At 43.4% G+C, this 17,979-nt stretch overlaps 1 protein-coding gene across 6 annotated transcripts in view; it reads right to left on the bottom strand.

Annotated features, from left to right (window-relative positions):
* numb (NUMB endocytic adaptor protein) overlaps window positions 1-17,979 on the bottom strand; it is a 49,542-nt gene that overhangs the window by 27,439 nt on the left and 4,124 nt on the right. Inside the window, exons 1-2 of one of the 6 annotated variants that reach the window (XM_080850686.1) lie at window positions 11,203-11,228; window positions 10,996-11,091 (exon numbers count right to left, since the gene is read on the bottom strand). The exons of 4 other annotated variants lie outside the window; for them this stretch is intronic. The gene's annotated coding sequence lies outside the window, so the exon portion shown is untranslated. Of the gene's footprint in view, window positions 1-10,995; window positions 11,092-11,202; window positions 11,229-17,979 lie in introns of those variants that run through there. One more of the 6 variants, XM_080850685.1, reaches the window with a different exon arrangement.

The raw sequence follows: 17,979 nt of genomic DNA, 5'->3' as shown, positions 1-17,979 counted from the left end.
GTCCGTGTTTCCACCAGTTTAGAGCAAGAGTGAGGCGGGATAATGCAGTCAGAGGGGGTATGAGACACAGATATCCCCCACATAAGTTCAAGATAAAAGTTGTGTGATTCAATAATCAATGAGCTTCATCAAGACCTCCTTCACTTTATTGCAGCAAATCTTTGAGTCAACCAAAGAGGGAGAAGAGAAGAGCTAAGAATAGAGGGCCTGAGAGTGGATGATGGGGCCAGGCACTGCTCCATAACGTGCTCTCTCTCATTTCATCCATCCCAGCCGGCACTCTGCTGCAAGAGGCAAGAGGCAAGAGGCAGGCAGGCAGGTGAGACAAACGGCTGGCCCCAGAGAGACAAACACCAACTGATTAACACGTTCCATTAGCCCAGCCCAGCAAAAACAGGCAGAGAGGGAGAGAGAGGGAGAGAGAGAGAGAGAGGGAGCAAAGGAGAGACAGAGGGGAGATAAAATGGAGTAGAAACACACCGATGCTGGGGTGCATGATGATAAGGATGGAGTAATATAGGAGGCAAGGAAAGGAAAAGCAGGCTGATGGAGGCCGGGGAGGAAAGAGTATGAGGAGAGGGAGGGGAGAAGGGAAGGGCCATCCATCTGCTGAGGGTACATGGACAGGATGGACAGGATGTCTCCGCTACAGAGCCAAGAGCAGCAGGTTGGCCAGGCTAATGTCTGCAAGTCTGTTCAGAGAAGGGCCACACACACACTCGTCCTCACATGATCACACTCCCTCAAGCACACAAGCACACACAAGCTCCCTCACTCTCACACACACACACCCTCACTCACGCCAACACAACATTTACCCGCACACATGCACACAAACAGTCACACCCACACACTAACACACACAAACACACACACACACACACCACATTTGCATGCACCCGTGCACACAAACACAGTAGGCATAATGATGAACACAGACAAACCACTCAGAGAGGGAGAGCGAGGGAGCACAGAGAGAGAAGGACTGTGTGAACAGAGAGAGATAGAGGTGAAAGAGGGAGGGAAGAGGAGGAGGAGGAGAGGAGGAGAGGTAAATGAGCTGTGTTTTTTTGGCTCAGGCAGGACTCGGCATGAGCCATCAACTCCTCAACTCTGAGCCTTAATTACTAGTAATTACACTCAACAACCTGACAGGGGAAAACAGAGTGTGCGTGAGTGTGCGCGCGTGTGTGTGTGTGTGTGTGTGTGTGTGTGTGTATCTACTTCAGTCAGTCTCTCTGCAGTCATGACTAGCTACACACCTGAGAAGCATGTCAGATATTAAGACCCAAAAGGAAATAAATAAGGCAGATCTAGACAGTCTATTTGAGAGAGAGAGAGAGACGCTGAATAAGGCAGATAGTCTTTTTGAGAGGGAGAGAGGCTGAATAAGGCAGATAGTCTGTTATGGCCGGTTCACACTACACGATTGTCAAACATTCCTTCACGATTTAACATGTCACACTATGCGATCACAGAGCCACGGCTTCGGGCTTCGTCTTGGTCGGAAGACTGGCCACACTACAAGATCATGAATCTAATTGCCTAGGTAACAGCTAGCTACTTTTGATAGGCTACGTACACTTTTGAGGTAGGCTATCAAACGTACATTTCCGGGTAAGACTGGAAATGGACTACTTTAACATTTTGTAACCTACATTTACAATAATAACAGTTTATCAGCTGGACCTTCGTTATACAGGCCAGAGTGAGGTTTATGCTAGGTTTACGCTATGTCAACAATGGATACGTCATTGCGATTCCCCCAAAAATTCTGACATGCCAGACTTTTCGTCGTGGGGTTTTCGAACGTCGCAGACGAAAACATCGCAGGTCGCAAGCATGTCACACTACAAGACCTCACCATGTCGCAGACTTTTCAAAATCGGGCCCGATCCTGCAAATTTGTCGGCGACGAAGAAATCGGGGCAAAATCGGGCTGAAATCGTGAAGTGTGAACCGGCCATTAGAGAGAGAGAGAGAGAGAGAGGCTGAATAAGGCAGATAGTCTATTGGAGAGGGAGATAGGCTGAATAAGGCAGATAGTCTGTTAGAGAGGGAGAGAGGCTGAATAAGGCAGATAGTCTATTAGAGAGGGAGAGAGGCTGAATAAGGCAGATAGTCTAAAAGAGAGGGAGAGAGGCTGAATAAGGCAGATAGTCTAAAAGAGAGGGAGAGAGGCTGAATAAGGCAGATAGTCTATTGGAGAGGGAGAGAGGCTGAATAAGGCAGATAGTCTATTAGAGAGGGAGAGAGGCTGAATAAGGCAGATAGTCTTTTGGAGAGGGAGAGAGAGAGAGGCTGAATAAGGCAGATAGTTATTGGAGAGGGAGAGAGGCTAAATAAGGCAGATAGTCTTTTGGAGAGGGAGAGAGGCTGAATAAGGCAGATAGTTATTGGAGAGGGAGAGAGGCTAAATAAGGCAGATAGTCTTTTGGAGAGGGAGAGAGAGAGAGGCTGAATAAGGCAGATAGTTATTGGAGAGGGAGAGAGGCTAAATAAGGCAGATAGTCTTTTGGAGAGGGAGAGAGAGAGAGGCTGAATAAGGCAGATAGTTATTGGAGAGGGAGAGAGGCCCAGGGAGAGATAGAGAGGCTGAATAAGGCAGATAGTCTATTGGAGAGGGAGAGAGAGAGAGGCTGAATAAGGCAGATAGTTATTGGAGAGGGAGAGGCTGAATAAGGCAGATAGTTATTGGAGAGGGAGAGAGGCTGAATAAGGCAGATAGTTATTGGAGAGGGAGAGAGAGAGAGGCTGAATAAGGCAGAAAGTCTTTTGGAGAGGGAGAGGGAGAGAGGCTGAATAAGGCAGATAGTTATTGGAGAGGGAGAGAGGCTAAATAAGGCAGATAGTTATTGGAGAGGGAGAGAGGCCCAGGGAGAGAGTGCAGGGTGGTGCTGGGGTTCTGACAGGAGGAAGGAAACAGCGTTGGGAACAGGAGGCTGCGTTTTCCCTGGCGAGCTCTCTTCCCCCCTCTCCTTTTCTCTCTCTTCCCCTCCCTCCTTTTCTCTCTCTCTCTTCCCCTCTCTCTCTTCCCCTCTCTCTCTCTCTTCCCCTCTCTCCTTTTCTCTCTCTTCCCCCTCTCCTTTTCTCTCTCTCTCTCTCACCTTCTCCACTCTCCCACTCCTGCAGCCTTCTCCTTAGATGCTGTGTGCTCAAGGGGTCAGAGGTGAGTTGGAGTAATGGCTGCTCCATGGGTGAAACAGAGGAGAGCTGAGTACTCACTTGCTCACACACAGAACACACACACAGCATAGGTCAAGGAGCACTAAACAGAACATATGTGTTTCTCACTAAATCTCCAAAAGACACATGCACATAAACATGATACAGACGGAGCAACATGGTCAGGCCACACAGACACACAGACACAGACACACACAGACACACACACACAGTCACCAAAGGGTGCAGGCTAGGAAGAGCCAGATTTAGAGTTTGCTGGGCTGAACTACAAAGTGCAGTGAGTGGGCGGTAGATCAGAGGACCTAGTAGGGGTGTGCTCAGGTAATCAAATATCCAGATAACCATTTGCAGAAAGTTATGAGTTGTGTGAAAATATTTGCTACTTTAGCAGAAACACACTTCCAATTACATCACACGTTATGCACACTCTCACAATTTTAGTTTTGTATTTCCCTTTTAAGTAGTGCCTAATAAAAAAAGAAAACGCACAAAAGAAAGTGTTGCAGAGAGAAAGCTAACTGATGAAAGCTGGAAATTCAAGCATGGCAACTGTGTTTGCCTGTTCCTGGGGGTTTACAGCTCCACAACCCCCGCATCTTATCAGCAGCTTCACAAGAAATACAACCCCCATAATTCACCTGTGTTCCCTTCACCATGCTTCCCACGCTGTGAACATGAAGCAAATGTTTTTAAAACGTGACTTAAATGTGATTAAAAAGTCAATTGTAGTCAAATGCAGGCGTCTAGATAGATCACACTCACCAAGACACGTCAAGGACACATTACCAAGCCTGCCACTAACGTGCAGTGCTGGTTTTCACTGGATAATAACAGGTTTCAGTGCACTGTGATGGTGAAAGTGGCTTGTAGACCATTGTCATGCATAGCTGGATGTTGTATTGGCTTGTATTGGCTTGTAATGGATAGCTGTGTGTGTTCCAGGAGTAAGGTGAGTTTGTTGTGCCAAGTTGCTGGAGGGTTTCAGGAAGAATGTAACGGCTAAAAAGCCTGTAAGCAGTTATTTGGTTATCCAAGAGGAGCGAGGTGTTCCTCTCTTACAAGGCAGGAGAGCTGTAGTCCCAATATGATTGTCTGAGCAACGTACACATAAACACACGCACTTTCATCATTTGTTGTTTCAGTCTACAGCTACTTATGTCCAAGATAAATATCCGTCAGAGGGCAATAAAGTGTGCATGCATCTCCAGTATGGGTCCTCCTCTGGCTGACCTAGGGGGCAGAGCTGAAAGGCAGGAGGGTTAAAGACGTGACGCTCATTTTTTTGTGAACATGAGGATGAAATACATTTAAAAGTGTTAAAGTTTGAGAATAATCTATCAAATCACTTTGAAACATCATTTTCTTCAAGACCAAATTCTAAAAGTTCTGGTTTTATCCATTTTGGTGAGAATATTAAGAAAATAATGGTAAAATTGTCAATGTGGTGTAACCCTTAAAATGTAGTACCAAGTAATAAAACTTGCTAAAAAATTGTGAAACTCTCTTCAAAATAGCCTCTGATATACTTTGGCATACTCTTACACCTGCACTTTTTAAAACTTAATAATAGTTATGTAACATCATTGTTCGGAATATTTAAATTAATATGGGGAATCATGTCTGCCAAGTCAACCTCTTAAATGTCAAGTGGTGTAACCACATTTTAGGAGCCATTTTGTAAATATTGTGCCAGAAGATCATGTCACAGAGAAGACCCCTAAAGAACCTAACTGCTACATGTCAAGGTTAGTACTTTCTCTAAAATGTGCATTTTTCAAGCATGGTCAGGTGACATGTCAAGTGGTATGACCTCAGTTAAAATATAAATAAACCACAATAATCAAAGTGACTATATTAAATGTAAAATATGTTTTTAAATATTCACACCAATGTTAGGTGTTGACGTAGTCATCCTAAATAATGCCTGCAGATTTTGGTTTTAAATTGAAATGTCAAATGGTGTAACCGGTTACACCATTTGACATCTTCCTGTTTGAGGCCATTTTGATCAATTTAGGGCTGTAGAAGCAGTATGGTCATTTGGTGTAACCGATTAATGTCAATTGGCGTAACCAGTATTTTCCACAAAAATCTCATATTGTACAAAAAACTTAATATGGATGATACTTAAGTATTCCACTACACTGTTATAATGTGTTTTAAAACCATTTTTACCCAAATGGGCATGGAATATGCAGAAAACTTTAATGTTTACAACATAATGTCTTGCTAAGTACAATAAAACATCAATTTAATCTGAATTTTTAAAATAAATATAATAAAAAAAAATGTCAAGTGATATTTGAAAATCAATTACTTGTTTTCATGACTACACGTACATAAAATCTAGGAGGATGAAATATTAAATATTTGTACTTGTGTAATGGTTACACCATTTGACAATAAACAGGGCCATTAGTTCCGTATTTGGTGAAAAATGGTAGAAATGTCATATCAAATACTATGAAACCAACAGAAATGCAAAATATACATTCTAACAGTCCTTGGGCATGTTGTTTTAACAGGTTTAAAACATATTTTTTAATTGGCATCTTGCCAATCCTTATTTGTCACTGACCCAGGAGCTGTGGGATGCAGCAGGCAGAGCACATCGGTCTGAAACTTGGTTTTCTGTTCTGCGTCTTCCCCTCTCTCTCCTTCCCTCTCTCTGCTTCTTGTCTGGACAGGCTAAGGCACAGGTCCTGAGTCATTCATATGCTATCATTCCGCTACCAATCATTCACTGTCAGTCTATCTGTCTCTCGCCCTCTCCAACGCCTCCACGCACTCGCACTCACTCTCGCACTCACTAGGGATGCACCGATCCGCTTTTTCACCTCCGATACCGATATCTGAGGTTTAGTATCGGCCGATACCGATCTGATACCGATATAAAAAAACAGCGCAAAACTATGGTAACTGTGTGTATGTGTGTGACTACACGTGCGAGAGGGAGAAATGAGGAGTGCATGACATGAGATCTTGGTGCATTTTTTGCTCATTTGCTACTTAACATCATGTCTAGTCATCACTATCAATTCATAACATAGGCTAAAAATAATCACAAATAATGTACGTTCTAACTAGCACTAGTGTTCATATTAGTTAGCAATCATATATCCGCTGGCGTCAACTTTTACGTTACATTGTAGAGGCTCAGCATGGTGACCTGTTAATGTATTTGCTGGTTCTAGTCTGTTAAAAGACCCACGATTACCAAAGCAGTATTCTTTATATCCCTTTAATGTGCATTCATCAATTTCCATTACATGACGATGCATGTGATCCTACATACACAGTATGTGTGTGTCTGCAATGAGAATGGGGACTAATTAGCACTGCACTGAATTACTTTAATATGAGTTAATGCTACACGATAACAAACAGGCTTTTAGCTAGGCATGCGTCCGTGCGTCTTTTGGACGCACTGTTCTAAAATAATAAGAAATTGGACGCACTACTTTTAGGCAGACGCCCTACAGACGCCTTAAGTTTTTCGTCCCTTTTTTCACTCAGTCAAACTTTTTTTAAACGTGTTCACAATAACTCTCAACATTGTTCAAACGTTAATGAGCCTAATCACGTTGCAACACGTAAAACAACAGTTTACCGCTATTAGGGGTGGCGAGCCGCATGCAGCTCTTTGCCGGCTGACGTGTGGCTCGGCTCCAGAGCGAGTGCTGCTCACTGACTTTCCTCTTGGTGTACAGAATTTTCATATTGTAAAATAAACATCTAAAATGCATATTTTGCACGAAATACAGACAAAAAGCTGTCCGATTTGAATGGGGAATTTATTCATGTATATTGTGTGATCACGCGATCTTGAGAGATGTCTTCAAGTAACGTTAATGTTCCAAACATGAAACATTCTAATGTGTGCACCCAGTCGCAGAGAGTTGCTAGCCAGAATAGCAGTAGCTACTAAAATAATGCCATGGATCCAGCAAAGCGTAAAGCTAAACGAAAATATGAAGATAAACACCGCACGTTCTTGCCTGAATGGAAGGAATTATTTGCGGAGCGAAATGGATAACCCCTCTGCTTAATATGCCAGACGTCACCGTCGCATTTTAAAGCCTCAAACTTGGTGCGCCTGACAGCGCCTTCTCTCCACACACAATGCTAACATAGCCCAGGAGTTCCTAAAGGCACAGAGCTGTGCAAGCACAAGGTACATACTTTGAATTGAAACGTCAGTCAGAGAAACAGACTCGGCTTTTTTTTTAATGTACGAAGTACTCTGAAACGGTCACGTTGGCATCGTATCATTTGTCATGGAATATTGCTCGAGCGAAAAAAGTCATATAGTGAGGGAGTTTGAAAATTGAACAGAGGATAGCTGACATTAACTATAATTAGCACCTATCTCAGCAGATGTCCTCAATATGTTTATTTTTGTGCCATATTTTAAATCTACATGTGTTAATTTCTCTTCCTAAAACCCACTAGAGGACACTATTTAAAAGGTTATTTTCAAAAAAAGGGAGGCAACTGCTGTGATTAGGCTCTTCTCCAGGCACAGTCTGTTTCTCTGCTTTGTTTTGATCACAGTCATTGCAGAGAAGGAGTCCTCACATAAATATGTGGAGGCAAAGGGTATAGCTGCTCCTAAGCTTTCTCTCCCAGGTCAGGGTGCTCCTGCTTCACACATATCCAAAACAAAATCTCAGCGGATGTCTTCAATATGTTTATGCCATATAATAAATCTAAATTAGTTAATTTGTCTTCCTTAAACCCACTAGAGGACACTATTTAAAAGGTTATTTTCAAAAAAAATCTTATGGGGGAGCATGCCCCCAGACCCCCCTAGTTTTGCTGGGTCACCGGGGCTTCGCCGCGTTAGGTTCAATTACAAAATGGACCCCCACTCAAAAAATCCTAGCTAAAAGCCAGATAACAAATACACTCTAACGCACTGAGAACTCGATACATATAATTGTGGACATTACACAAGGCAACATGAATCTCATTCAAAGCTCATCCAGTCGAAATCTTAACAGGATGAACCCATCTTTATTACAGCGAATCAACATCAGGACATAACTAAATCTCCGCTTAGCATGCTAATCGCTACTAATAGCAACGTGCACTCATAATACACTACCTATACATAAAGATAAAAAAATAAATAAATAAATAAAATACCCGATCTAGAAATGTCTTCAATATCGGTACCGATACAAATATCGGATCGGTGCATCCCTAGCACTCACACACACACACACACACACACACACACACACACACACACACACACACACACACACACACAGGTCAGAAGTCTGGAAGCTAACCAAGGCCGCGAGAATTGCACCCTCCCTGCTCCTTGATAAAAAACAACCTCACATTCTTTTCGTCTCCCTCTTTACCAGACTCTATACCCAATCTCACACACACACACACACACACACACACACATTCTGAGAAAAGCCTATTACAGCCACATTCCACAACTCTACTGTAGCAGTGTGCTGAAAGAGTGAGCGCAGACCTCAAAGGCTGGGATATTCTACACAATGGACATTCTTCAGATTGCTACATTAGCTATGACTTGCTCTGGACTTAGCAACATGATGTTACACATTGACTTGAAAACTCTACTGCCGGTTAATGGCTCAGCTATTAGTCTTGATAGTGAGCATGTCCAAAGTGTGTTGGTTCATGTGCATGCTTGCAAACACTGCGGTTGTAAAGGGAAAGCAGTCTTATCATGCAATTTATGACAGAGTGCTTTTATGGCAGAGTGAGAGACCTTCAGAAGGACAGAGAGAACCAGGTGGAGAACACTGCATGCAATGTGGATGTTGGACATCACACAGGCCTAGATCTGCTCTTCAGATGCTGGGATTTAGGTAACTGCAGCTGTCTGTCTGACTGTCTGACTGTCTGACTGTCTGCCTGTCTGTCTGACTGTCTGACTGTGAGAGAAAGAGAGTGTGAGTGTGTGAGTGTGTGTGAGTGCCCAAAGCAGAAACACACACACTCTTTCAGCTGCCAGGGTATTTCATTCTTCCACTTTCAGGTAACCTGAGTTCATAGTGAATTTCTTGGCATTTGTGCTGAACAAAGAAACTATAGCTTCGTAATAACACAAATACACTTCAAACCGATGAAGGCGTCAAGATGAGATAAAACGCTCATAATTAAAAAGAAAATTCACACACACACACACAGTTTTGGATAATTTTTATGTAGTCTCAGAGCCACATCAGAAGGGAAGGGGGGGGGGGGGGGGGAGGGAGAGAGAGAGCGAGAGAGAGAGAGAGAGAGGGAGAGGGAGAGAGAGAGGGAGAGAGAGAGAGAGGGAGAGCGACAGAGAGAGAGAGTCCTCAGCTCACCTTTCCTTCTCCTATATAACACAGCTCAGTCAGGCACTTAACTGCTGGCTACCCTGGAGACAGCATGCCTCCACACACACCCTATGCCACAGACCCATTCACCTGCCCAGCAGACATCTCCCTTTTTTTAACTCTCCCTCCAACTACCACTGACCTGGAATCAGCACTCCGCACACCTCACTGGGCATTAGCCAACAGGAGCCCAGCACTGAGACTGATCTGAGAAGATCCACAGGGCTTACATTAGGGAGATGAAAGGACACTCCAGGAAGGAGTAACTCACTGAATGACTGATGGATGAGTGCTTTTGACAACATGATGCTTCAGACCCATTGGACTGGGGAGCTAAAGCTAACTCTGAGATGATCATATCAACAGAGGGCAGTGTGGGAATAATCTCTCAACACACACTAGGACCAGAAACACAAACAAATAAGATGCTAATTGCAGGGTCAAATGCACCTTAAGAGAGAGAGCAAAAGAGTGGAGGAGCAGTGACTTAGAAGAAAAAGACACATTTCTCAAACACCAGAGAGAGAGAGGAGAGAGAGAGAGGAGAGAGAGAGAGGGAGAGGGAGAGGGAGAGGGAAAGAGAGAGAGAGAGAAAGAGAGAGAGAGAGAAAGAGAGAGAGAGAGCACAGATAGTTGCTAAACCAAAAGCAAACAGCATTTTGTTAATGAATCTCCTTTAGCGTTCAGACTAGTCTGCCATGTAATGACAAAATGAACCAACACAACAATTAAGCAGCTCCCCAGTGTGTCAGTGAGAAAATAAATGCTATGCTCAACAAACACTTCTGCATTCACAACCAAAACCTCGTACACAAGCACTCTCAAACAAACACTATGCGTACACAAACAAACAAAACACACAAAGAGTGAGCAGGAAATGGAAAGTTCTGGCAAGGAAATGTTCAGTTGCATAACTGAGCATGACTTAACTCAACTCTTCTGCTTAAAGTGTGTGTGTTCATGTCCATCCAACACACACACACACACACCTCACCACATAGCGCTTGGCCTTGGCATGATACAGGACTATCATTATGGCCTGTTGAGACTGCGTGGGCACACATGCTCTCAACATATGTTCTATTCTTGGCATTCACACACACACACAAACACACACACACACACACGAAAGAGGGGTAAGGTCTGGACCACCAGTTTCAGTCAACAGCAGACAAGGGTCTCTGGGGTCTGTGGGGTCAACAGCTCTCTCCTCTCAGCCTGAGTCAATGGAACCATTACTCACTACCAGGAGGAAAAACTAAGCCATTGCTCTGTGTGTGTGTGTGTGTGTGTGTGTGTGTGTGTGTGTGTGTGTGTGTGTGTGAACTGTGAAGGTGTGTGTGTGTGTGTGTGTGTGTGTGTGTGTGTGTGTGTGTGTGTGAACTGTGAAGGTGTGTGTGTGTGTGTGTGTGTGTGTGTGTGTGTGTGTGCATCAGGGAGCAAAATGAGCACCCACCAACAGCGTGTGCATTTCTTTGTTGGCGAGTGAGTGGTGGCAGTTACTGCACTGTCGGCCTCTTCAATCTGATCGTGTTAAAGCGGCTTGCCACATCTACACGAAAGGAAGAGGAGGAGGGGGTGAGACACACAGCATAAGCTACACAATAACACAATTCGAAGAACTTCTGCACGTTGTTGTCAAACCGGAGGCAACCGGCATTACCTCAGCTAGCCTTGCTATAGCAGGGCTTATTCCTGCATCCTGCCACAATTCAGTGTGAGCTGTGAGGTAGGGGTTGCACAAAGTAGCCTAAGAGATAACCTATCAGTTATCTCAAGTTTCTACATTCACATCTCGTTCTTGCGCATAGTTTTGTAATCCGTCGTCAGTTTTGTATTGCAGTTGGATCCATGAACAGAGATCCAGATATCAGAGATCCAGCCTCCAATATGCAGATATTTATGCCCTTGTTTAAATGCAGATGTTTCATATGTTTGGGGAGGTTGGAATATATAGCGGTAATCAGTACCAATGTCGGTTGTACACAAACAGCATAGGCCTATATTTGCTATATGTAGTTTGTGAGGCCTTTATTCATCTGTTCTTTTTCAAAATAGGTTGTTTTTTCACCATGCAGATGGAAACATCACTGGTTAAACACAACGAGGAACAGGTGAAAACAAAGCAGCCAATGAATCAGATGAGGGGCTGAGGCAGAGACACAAGGAACAGAAGCACATGGCTACGTAAACAAAACATCACATCACAAAACATCAGCTTCATTAGCCTCATATAGTTTGGCTCAAGGCATCTCTTTCCAGTGGTATGACTACTTTTAAGAGAGACTTGGTTGTTCATGGGCAATAAGTGCTTGAAATACAGGTGCAAATATAGTTTTCTTCTTTTTAATGCCTCAAGATATAACACATCTAATTGTTAAGAAAGTACTGTAACATTTGCATTATAAATCAAAATGCAAAAGATCTGATGTGGTTGAGTGTGAAGATATATTGCTGATATATGTTTTTTCAATGAATCATTACATTTTGAATTGTATGCTTTTCTCTATTCAGAGATATGCTAGTATTTGAGAGATGTATACGCAACAACTCCTGTCCCCGCTACGCTACCCCATCGAGTACTCAGTTCTTTCAGGCAAAAAGTAGCCTCGTGGTGAGCCACGGATATGGCTTCATTATTCAGGTGGTACAATGCATGCAGTGTTTGTAGAGTGGCCGTGAGGGACAATATAAGGCTACATTCTTTGATCATCGGCTCGTCCATCATGAAAGCCGAGGCCATCAAGAGCCACAAGAGCTTGCACTGCCACAATAGACACTTCTTGGTTGATTTTAGGCTGGTGATTGACTACTTATTAGTTTAGTCATTTCAATCATTTTATAGGTTAAGCAAGTATGAATTGTATGAATCAGAATTATAAAACACAGGACGAGATGTTTAAACTGTCCATTGAGCCAATACATGGTATGCACTCACATGAGATTTGCCATGATATAACTTTTTAGTTTAGTCATTTAAATACATTTTTAGGTTAAGCTAGTATGAATTGTATGAAGATAAAATAATAGGTTAAAAGCCTACTAAATTATATCCATACTAAAAGTAAAACTTGTCTGATTTCTTAAACCTATCCTCCAAATGTGGTGTACAATGTAATTTAAATTACACATGAAGGTGGTATATTACTGATTCGCACAAATTATGTTGTCAAAAGCATCGTTGGCAGATAAAAAAAAATACTTCTGGCCGGTAACACCTACCACTCACTTTGGCTGGTAGGCCAAAAGTTAATTTTGCTTCCTGGCGTGTACGTGTGTGTGTGTGGGTGCTTGTGTGTGCGTGCATGTTGACACATCAGCATGAGTCCAGAGATCAGAGAGGAAGAGGAACTTCCTGCTAAGAGAACAGACATTCAATTTTATAATTTAGTGCACCCACAAACTCCCTCTCAACACTTCTGTAGATGGATGTGGACACACTGACCCCCAGCTTAGTGCAGTGCTTAGGCTAAATGATGGCACCATACCAGTGCAAAGATGCAGGTCTTTCCAGACTTAGACTGACAATCGATAACTGCTAGCAAGTCCCCTTTTACCCCCGCCGTACCACAAAGCAAAGCAAACAAACAAAAAATACTGCAGCGGTGAGTTGAGGGAATAATGCAAGACTACAAAGAAAGATACCCTATGGACTAAAATATGCTTATCACAGGCAGACAAGTGTGTTAACCATTAATGCATCGACTCCATGTCTGTGCATCAGCAGCTGAAAGGCCTTTTAAAAGGTAATTGAGGCATACTTGGAAACAGTGCTGTGTGAGCTGCGAAAGACTCCAGTATGTTTACAAGATTTCTGCTCTCCTGCAGGGCTGTGCGGTGCTAAGACGAACTATTCAATAGTACAATCTTGCAATATCGTATATGAGGAATGGTGTGGTGTGTGTGTATGAATCATGCAGGTATTTTATGCAAGCTGGTTGTGAGTGTGCATGCAATAAAAGCATACTGTCTGTTTTCATGTGTCTGTGAGTTGGAATGCAAAGAGCTTGTTTGTGTGTTTGTAAGACAGAGAACAGGAAGGGGACACTGTAATGCATTCCTGCAGGCTGCAAGTGCAATGATGAAACTGGTGGTGTAGGCCTATTCTCGCTGAGCAGGTGTGTGGCAAGAGCGTGTAGGGCAGAGACTGACACCTGAGCCTACAGGGGTGGCCCATGTTCATGCTTTATTCAGCTCTCTCTTCCTCCATTCATCAGAGAACCAGAGATCCAGAGAGAGAGCTGACAATGAGGAAATCAGTGGTGCAACAGACGCACTCTGCTCCGGATCAATTTGGCACTGCTGCCCATCTCAACCCATCAAAACAGACAAAAGGAGAAAAAGAGAAGTTGTTTTTGTTGGGGTGCGGTGGGTGGGGTTCCCCTGAATGTCTGACCTGAGGCTGTGAGGAAATCTTCATTTTTGTCTTAAGGCGAGTTCTAAAGGCAAATTGGCGACAGAAAACAGGTGATACAAAAACACTGCTTAACCACGTAATGTCATCATATCCCATCCGACCAGTCTGACAACCACAAGAGACTCGGGGGGAGGGAGGGGAGCCGTGTGTATCTGTGTGTGTCTCAGGTGACACACCTTTTCACCTGGCTCATACCAAACAAGGGCATATCCGGTACGAAATTTTGTCTTTACCTTTCTCTGTCTCCCTCTCTGCTCACACCTCTGATAAAGATTGCTGAAAGGGCCCTTTGTGTGTCTCACTTGACAATGAGCTGGTATTGTATGAGGCAGCTGAGGCAAATAACGCCCCTCATTCTGCAGAGAAGTGAAAAGATAGGGGGCCCTGGACAGGGCCAGGCAGAACCCCAATTACAGAGAAGCTAAATGGCAGCAGCTCAAATCCAGGCCCTCAACAGGGTCAGTAATAGACTGGGTCCCGTTCCACAGCTTTAGGAAGGGGCCATAAGCAAAGGGCTAGAACTGGGAGATGGGAAAGTAAGATTGGAAAAACTGGATCAGACTGCAAAAGCCTATGATTCTGCTTCCACTAAACATAGAGGCAAGAAGATGCAAAGCCTTTTCTTCTCATTGCCTGTCTCTTTCGGTGTGACTGTGAATACGAGGTTCTTGGTTTACTAACACAGAGTAAAACATGTGAAGCAATTACAGAGATAGACACTCAGCCTAACCTCTCGTCACACGCCGGAACTCGACCCTAATGGCAGGCACAAGCCAGGGTTCACTGACGTAACCAAGAGGAAATGAAAGGCTCTCTTCTCGGATCTTCTCTCTGGCAGAGGAATGCACATTCCTTCCTCATGACTCCAACTTATCAATGGGAGGATGGTCCATCTGATGCAAGTCACCTCCGGTTTGTATGACTGAGTGAGGGACGGAGGGAGTAGCCTATAATATGCAAGGCTTCAGTGAAATATTAGTTAAGATCCTACTGCTCATAATAGGACACATTATGTGAGCAGTTTTATATTAATGTACACTTTTTTCCCCCTGGGACACATCCAAAGAAAATAAAAAGACCAAACAGACATAGGCCATGAACAAAGCATTTACATTTTACATTTACAAGCACTCTGGAAAAACAAAAACCCACACCTATTAGGCTACATTTAAATGAATTGTGGTCCATCAGGATTTTCAGAGGGCTTAGGTGATATCAGAGTCCGGGGGGGTTGGACCATAATAATTGTTTATTATTATTATAATTATTATTATTATTATTATATTAAAATAATTGTTGTTGTTGTTGTTATTTCATACTAGTGTCCATTAATAAGCATTGCTGCATGAATCCATAACATAATCATCTGAAATGACAAAATACATGGGCTGAGTAGGGGGCAAATAGGTTAATCTACATATTGTTAGATACTATCTATATCTAATAGATAGCTCTAATAAACTCACTTGAGACAATCATTATTGCAGGCTTCACGTTACTAACTGGAATGGGACCAACATGCACTTGCCAGTAAGGCGGTTTTGGAAGTGTATTGCTGTTCATACACAAGTATGAAACCTTGGCAATGGCAACTAAAATCAATGAACAAGCCTTTAGAGCTCCAAGTTTTTTCGGCACAATCCCAAACCATCCCGAAATATTCAAACCGCCACGAAAGTTAAGTCTATCCCAAATGTTTTTTAATCTATAATCTACTAGCCTACTTGCTTTGATCATTAAAAGTGATGTAGCTTAAAAAGCACACCACAGAAATGATCTTAAATATAGTTACATTTCTTATTCAGGACAGTAATAAATGTGGAGTGGGACCATGGTGCGAAATGCTAGTGTCTAGTCATTACATTGTTGACAACTAAGGCATGGATGATGGTGAGAATACCTTCATTCAATGCAACAAGCTAGTTTGTGTCTCGTCAACAAGAGGTAAGCCTATGTTACGGTTTACACTGAGCTTTCAGTACTTTCAAGCTTTAGCAAGCCCACATTAGATAAAGTTAACGGTGTGACGGACTGATGGCTGCCAGTTTACAGGCAATCCATCTCTAAAGTTTGAACTGTTGTGAGTTGAGGTGTCGACTTTCTGAAGTATTGGGAGGGTTGTGATGCACCTGCGCCCTCTCACAACCCTCACAAACAACAAACACTTTATATTAATTCCATCTAAATATCTAAACGGAACTATACATGTACTCTCGGAGAAGGTGCCTTTTCAGTGCATAGAACTCTCATTGTAAATGTTACGTTCATTCAGCTCTGCAAATCTGTTTTTCAGTTTATGCGGTCACTCCGCAAAAACACTTAGGCACAGTAGCTAAACCTTTCTATGGGAGGGAAAACCCAGCAACACTTAACAAAGTACGACGTATGACAGTAAACAGAATACACAGAAGAGAGACCATACCAACACACTATAAGAGAACCTAAACACAATCCAACCTTTTTCATAAATCTCAGACAGACCATATTCATAAACCATTCCACGTGCACCACCAGGACTTTCCAACTAGCATCCAGAATCTCTAAAAGGGAATGACTTTAGTGCAGTATCTAGGCTAAGATTGTGACACAGATAGGCTTTACTGGCTTAGTCTAGAATTTGATCAGGGAAGACACATGGAGTTAATCGATTGTAGATCTCCAGGAGAAAGGCACGTAGACTCTACGGGAACTGGTCTTCCTGTTTACTGTGGATATGAACCATGGTACAGTGTCCCTGTAGGCCGGGGGGGGGCTGTGAATCTGAACCATGGCACAGTGTGTCTCTGGGCCTTCTGCCCCCTCTGTTACACAACAAAGCAGACTGGTCCGGGCAGAGCTTCCAGGCCAGGCATGAGTCAGCACAGAGCAGACTTCAGCCCAGTAAGGGGGCCCTGCACCAACTGTTTATCCTGAGAATCCACCCTCAGATCCCAAGAGTCAGGACATCTCCCATACTCCACTTCACCAGTCCTTTGTGAGTGTGTCTGTAGAGGGAGACTTTACCAGAATGTCTTGTTTTATACTTTGTACTCAATTAGCATAGGGCCAGGAGTGGAGAGCAGCAGCTTAGCGGAAAAAAGTAGCCCTCGAGTCTTACGCCGATCTTTGCGACATTGTGATTCGAGTTTACACCGAGTCCACCAAGCCTGACTGACCACTCGTCTTATGGTGCTCGTCCACGTGAATACACACCAAAACAATGACTGTTGCCAACACAAAGAGCACTCTAACTTCTCCGTTTAAACAAACTGGAGGATATGGATAACGAAACCCAAAACAAAAAGGAAAATTAATGTTCTTCTAATTCTTAAAGCGTCAGGTCCATAGAAATGGTTTGGTTTTCTTTCCTTAGCAACCATTGCCACTAGTGAATACAACTAATGGGATCACTGTAAATGTGCATTTCAGAACATTAGTTGCATTCCATAACACTCTGACGAACACCACTGTTATTATTACCATGGATACTAGTCTGACTTTCCAACTTACACCTACTACGTACTAGGCGTAAAATGCTAGGCTTCAGGTGCAACACATCTTCAAGTCGGACGTAATGTTATACCCAGATGTACGCCTAGCTAGTGCACTCTGAGCAACTTCCTGTTTGTGTTTCCAGAGAACTGAGACGACTACAATAAGTCTCTAATGTCAAAACAAAATAACAAAACAACACCACCCCTTACGCAAGGTGCAGTTAGAGTCAAGATATAGGCCTAGGCAATGCCCTCTGTCATCCAGCACTAAACTGCGCTATGTGTTTGCGAATCATTGTGCTCTGAAACTGATGGAAATGATCTTTCAGTCCTTCTTAACATGTTCTGAACAGTGTGACACGAGATTAGGCTGAAACAAAGGCACGGCTCCTTGGATCTCTAATCACATCGTCATCAAGTCCTAATGAGGGGCCCTGGCCGCTGAATAACCTACGAGCACACGCAGCTCACAGCAGGCTCCTGCATCACCGTGCCAGCGGACAGCCTCTCTGTTCATTACGAACGCTCTTGACCACTACAACTCACACCA

Source organism: Sprattus sprattus (assembly GCF_963457725.1).
Source record: "Sprattus sprattus genome assembly, chromosome: 13".
NCBI lineage: Eukaryota > Metazoa > Chordata > Actinopteri > Clupeiformes > Clupeidae > Sprattus > Sprattus sprattus.
The sequence above is the reverse complement of the archived record's forward strand: the minus strand, read 5'-3'. Positions and strand labels throughout refer to the sequence as shown.